General features: G+C 38.7%; 1 non-coding gene across 1 annotated transcript; it reads right to left on the reverse strand.

The window, feature by feature from the left end:
• Window positions 1-2,407: 2,407 nt before the first annotated feature.
• Window positions 2,408-2,534, reverse strand: LOC112307287 (small nucleolar RNA SNORA25). The gene has a single exon (XR_002975039.2). It is a non-coding gene; the product is annotated as a small nucleolar RNA SNORA25 (small nucleolar RNA).
• Window positions 2,535-6,187: the final 3,653 nt, after the last annotated feature.

A 6,187-nucleotide genomic window follows, 5' to 3' on the forward strand; every position in this document is an offset into this window, starting at 1 on the left:
CTTAGGTTGTGGGTTCAATCCCTGGTCCCAGCATGTGTGAACATTTGGGTGAGAGCAGGAGGCAACCAATTATTTTTTCTCTCTCTCATTGGTGTTTTCCTCTCCCTTCTTGTCTTCCCTCTTTCCTATCTAAAAGCAGTAGAGAAATGTCCTTGGGTGAAGAAAAAAAATATATCCCTGAACTAACCAATTTTTATGACCTCTACAATAGTCTACACCTCAATCATCTCAAAGCTGAATTAGTATAATTTGCCCCTACCTGCTCTCTCTGCTTCTATCCTTGCCTTGCTAAGTCTACTCTCAACATGGCAGCCAGGATGATGCATTTAAACTCCAACTCACTTCTTTCCCTCCACTCCCATTAACATTCTCTGCAATTGTCCCCATCTATTGGAAAAGCAAACATCTTTCCAGTGACCCACAGATTCTGTGTCATCTGGCCCTCTGCTCTCATGTACACTCCACACATATGCCTGTCCCTGCTCCTCCCTCCCTCACTTCTTCCTCCCTGGGTTCCTTAGTCTTTCTCAACAGGCTGGGCCCAGTGCCCTTGCTGCCTGCAATGCTCTTCTTTAAAAAGCTGTATGGTATGTCTCTTCACCTCCTCCAGGTTCTACTCAAGTGTCACCTTTCTCACTGGCACCTTCCCTGACCACCTTGTTCTCAAGACTGACCATTCCTATCTCCCTTACCTGCTGTATTTTTTCCTTAGCATGTATCATTATCTGTAATACTATACTATACTATACATTTTACTTATTATTGAGTGTTTATTCAACTCCCCCTATGAGCTGATCCAAATTTTTTTTTTTCCTTAAATTTCACCTCTTCCCTAAGACATTGTCTGGGAACATGAATGTAGCTTAATGCACTATGACAGTAAGGAGGAGAAAGAAAAGTTCTCGGATTCATGCAGACAGCCCAGCAGCCTCACTGGTGGGATGGCTGGATTAGTCTGCTCCCTGGTCCCATCCAGCCTTTTGAAGTGATATGCCACCACTTTCCTTCGGAGCCTGTGCCTCTAGCCATGGACCGCTACCTCAAGTGGTCTTCTCCTACTGAGCCAGGGCTCTGATATTCCCCAGATGTGCTGAGAGACAACTAGAGTACATGGGAACTCCTTCTATTCTGTTACACAAGAATGTATGTTTTATTAATCTTTTGGGGGTACAGATGATACAAACAATGTAAAGTGCCACAAATGCCAGACCTGACCCTGTCAGTATTCATTTGAGAATCAGATGCCATATCATAAAGTGATATGAACAGTAATAACTAAACTTTATCAAGACTAGTACAAATAATAAGATTGAGAATTTGTTGAAATAATAAAACATAAAACGTTTTTCTTTTAAAGGAGAGAAAGAAATTAGTATTCACCTGAGATGGAAACTAAATTCTTTTTTGTAAATCTTGATATAACCAGCGCAGCAAAGGAGTATAACAGGATGCATACCCTCCTCAAAATTACAGTCTCAAGTTAAACAGTTTCTGAATTGCCACATATAGCAATTTTCACTGCCCTGTTATAAATGGACTACTTTACAATGAAGTAAGGTTGAATAAATTAATATGTATGTATATAGCACTCATACTATAAGCACCATATGTGTAATTATTCTTCATGATGGAATTCAAAGCTGTGCGCTACATTATGCATTTTACTTTCCACATGAGAAATAGTTTACAGTAAAACCGTAAATATATCCATTTTTATCCCAGTATCTATTTTAGAACTTTTGGGGGCCTAAATGAACATATTGTTGAACCCATGAAGAATCCATACTAACACACGTGAATTTCCTGACTGTGCTTCATTTTAGCCAGGACCCATCTCACATTAAACCAGAATGACCTTTTTGAGCTGAGACTCACCAAAGTCTAAATCGAGCAGAGGGTTTTTGTTTTCCTGTTTCTTTTAACTGAGGTGTTTAGGATGTAGTTTAAGAGAATGGATTAGACAATCTAGGCTCTAAGACCATGTGACTTGGAACAGTTTGGGGGGTTTATAACATATGTAGAAGGACAACAATAGAATAAAGAGTAATATAACAATAGAATAAAGAGTAAAAGAAAAGTGAAAATATAATATTATAAGATTCTCATACTATCTATGAAGTGGTATGATATTACCTGTAAGTAAATTATGATGAATTTAAAGTGCATACTGTAAGTCCTAAACTGACCACTGAAATTCAAAGCATAGTTGTAGATAATTAGTCAATGAAAGAAATAAAATAGAAATTCTTTTTTTTAAGTTTAATAAATTTTTATTTAAGGAATTTCACATGTTCTGAGTTCTTGGTTCCTCCGAGTTTTGAGTCTTAATTCCTAAAAAGAGTAGGCAGTAGTTAAAAATTTGGGGAATGTTTATTCCCACATCACCAATCATTGATGAATAGCTTAATTTTATATCTCTACAAGAAAACATAGCACTATTAAGTGTCTATTACATCCTATGGAGAACTTCAATCTTAGGTCATAGCGTTAAGAGCTCCTGGTTTTGGTCACATAAGCTCTCTTTGAAATGACCTATATAAAATAGAAATTCTTAATATCTGGAAAACAGTGTTTTATTTTTCCTGAAACAACCCTGGCCAATATGAATTGCAGTCATGAACCTTAGATAGATTCACATGCATCAATAAAATAAGAATAAGCTGTTATAAAAATGGAGCAATCAGAGCAAAAGTTGCATGAAATTTTTAAGTTATAGATGTAATATATAAAATTGTATATATGTATGATTATTAAAATAACATTTCATTTGCAGTTTCAAATTAATGATTTAACATAAGTGAAGTATCTGTGGTCTGTAAGGTAAAATCTGGGAAATTAGAAATGAGGGAAAACTTAAGATGAATTTATATTCATCAAAATATACAAAGAAATTAAACAAATATATTACCTTCTTTGAAGCAGATAATAAAGTCAATAGGCAGGCAAGAAATAATAAAGGAAATAACTGATATAAGAAATATTCCTAAAGATGTACAAAAACTCAAGTTTCAACATTTAGAGAACCTACCAAGTACCATGTGGAGAAATTTTAAAGACACACACCTAGGTAACATACAAGTAGGAGCAACTACTAAGGGACTCCCATAACTACTGAAATATAGTTCAAAAGAGTAGGGGAATAAAAGTAAATGAAATATTCCTTGAAAATTTTTGCTTGACTCCTCAAACTCAGAGGTTCTCAGGAGATTCCCAGGAAGTTGCTGCTTTTCTCATAAATCTTCGGAAGCTCCCACCAACTTTCATTCTGCAGAAGTGTTGTGGGTAGCTCTGTAGAGCAGTCTGGGACAGTATTCCGAATTCAGTACGTGGCCACATCTTCTGTTATAACTGCTATCTCTGAATAATCTGTTTTCCCAATTTCTTGCAAGTATTTTTCCTAGGCAGACACTAGTAGTCCCAGAACTACCCAGGGAAGGGGATTCTGAGAATGTGGTTCCTGGCTTTCTTGCAATGTGGAGAACACAAGTAGAAGTGTCGATGCTTGGCTGACAATAGACTGAAGCACATAGTGCTCTTTTTACTGTCTTTACTTCCCTCCAAGTAATTGTTTGCTTTTCTCTTCCATGCATGTTCCAAGTGTTTTAACAACAGAAAGTGGCTGAGAACCTTCTTGTGTGTTTCCTTTGCAAACCACCTTGAAGTTGATACTGTAAAGTGCCTTTTTCCACACATGGATTCCTCAAGTCCTTCCTAGCTCAGCACACCAAGCTTAGGGAGAAAACGTGAATTTGGTAAGGGTCGATTGGTCAAAGACTAAACATATTATTAGAATTTTCTCAGGGAAAAAAAATAAGAAAATAATCTTGTTTATATTTTTATTGTCTCTTTTAGGGAACATCTGGGAAACATCATTGTCGCTCCATTTGTATTGTTTTAATAAAAAAAGGAAATTCCAAATAACAATGTTTACTTTTACAGAGCCAGATATCTCTCCTTACTATAGGAATACTTGATTGTAGCTATTGATACAACTCTCAACATTTGGTAAGGCAGGATTATAGCAAGTGTACACTGTTATGGGCTGCTGAATATAATAACTGCTACTGCTGTTAATAATAAGTGTTCGATGAGCACCACCTACCTTACAACATGATGCTTCAGAATGCAGGAGAGACAACCTTTCAATGTGGCTCCATCCTGCAAAGAGCATATGGTCCAGTTAGAGACATAATATTAATGGTCCTGGTGCAGCTTGAGATAATGAATTGTGTGGTTCTGACCATAAGTGATCAGCAGGGACTCATAGCATTAGGGTCCTAAGAATACTAAGGTGTTTAGGTTGGTCCTTAAGACTGATTAGGCTTGAAATACAACATTGAGGTGTGTGGAATATATTCATTATCTAATGTTATGTGACAAATCACCCCAACATTTATTAGCTTAAAACAACACATATTTATTACCTCATAGTTTCTGTGGGTTGGTACAGCTTAGTGCAGTGATCTGTCCTGTTCAGGGTCTCTTAAGTCTACAGTCGAGCAATTACCCATATGAAGTCTCAAATGGGGAAGGAGCCACTTCTAGGCACACAAGCATGGTTCTTGGTAGGCTTCAGGCCCTTGACGGTCATTGGACTGAAGGCCTCATTTCTTGCTGGCTGTTGGTGGGGGCCACACTTACTTCCTTGCCATGTCAACTTCTCCAATATGACAGTTTGCCTCATCAAAGTCAGCAAGAGTCAGAATCTGCTAGCTATATGAAGTTATTATCATATGTAGTCAGGGGAGTGACATCCCTTCATCTGTGCTTTATTCTGCTGGTTAGAAGCAAGTCCTAGGTCCTGTCCACACACGGGAGTTACAGATATACCATGCCCACAGGAAAAAGATGAATTCTGTATAGAGCACAGCACACAAAGATGTGGAATGTGGGACTTGAGGACACACGGTAGATCAAGTACAGGGCCAGTGTGCACTCTAGGCAGGGAGAGGAGGCACAAGACCAATGTCCAAGTAGCTTGCTTGAGTGTGGGAAGTGGTGTCCAGCTGCATGTCATGAAAAGAAACCATGAAGCCCTGGCTGGTGTGGCTCAGTGGACTAAGTGCCAGCCTGTTAATCAAAGGGTTGCCGGTTCGATTCCCAGTCAGGGCACATGCCTGGGTTGCAGGCCAGGACCCCAGTAGGGGGTACATGAGAGGCAACCACACATTAATGTTTCCTCTCCCTCTCTCCCTCCCTTCCCCTCTCTCTAAAAATAAATAAATTAAATCTTAAAAAAAAAAAGAAACTATGAAAACTAGCACATGGATCTCCTATCATGCTATCACCAAAATCATGTAACTCAGATCTCACTCATCAAACCTTTAGACATAACTCCAGTTACAGGTAATATTGGGACAGAGAAAAAATAAAAGGACACCAGCCAGACAATTCATGACAACTGGCTTGTTCTCTTCAACAAGCCAAAGTCATGAAAAAATGGTGGAGGGAGGTAGGGAGAACTAGTTTACATAAAAACATAAGGCAGTGTTTGGACTGTGGTTCTGAAATAGTAACTGTAGGAGACATTTCGGGTAGACAACTGGTGACATTTGAATATAGATTGGGCATTAGACTATATCTGAGAAATATTAAATATGATAATGGTATCACGGTTACAGAGAAGAAAATCCTTATCGTTTGAAACTGCAGGACAAAGTGTTCAGGGGCAGTGTCATAAAAGCCATTTCCTGTATTACAGTGGTTCAGAAAAAAGACATACATTGCCTTATATCAGGAGGTCATCACAGAAAAAAATATCTATAAGACTTGGGACATGAAAAAACACTCAAATGGGCTTTCTTATACATTCTAAAGAACATCTTTAATGCTCCATCTAAGTTACACTAGCACAGTGCTCTGCTCAGAGCAATTGCTCCAACATTTCTTATTGAACTGAAAATGTTCAAAGACATTAGATCATCTTTGGGGTAAAAATTGCTTGAATAAAGAAGGGCAATTTTTCTTATAGAACAAGAAGTTTGGAGAGAACAGGTGCTTATGCAGGTTCAGTAACTCCAAGCTGCCCTCCAGAATCCAGGGTCTTTCGGTCTCTTGCTCCTCCGCCCTTGGTGTGATGAGTAAGAGTCGCTTTGCTGCCTCCTGTCTGCAGATGGCTGCAGCAGCCTTCTGTGGAACAGGAGGGGGACCAGGATGATACTAGTCTCAGAAGGCTCCCAGGGGACTT

The sequence above is a fragment of the Desmodus rotundus genome, chromosome 1 (assembly GCF_022682495.2).
Source record: "Desmodus rotundus isolate HL8 chromosome 1, HLdesRot8A.1, whole genome shotgun sequence".
Classification (NCBI taxonomy): Eukaryota; Metazoa; Chordata; class Mammalia; order Chiroptera; family Phyllostomidae; genus Desmodus; species Desmodus rotundus.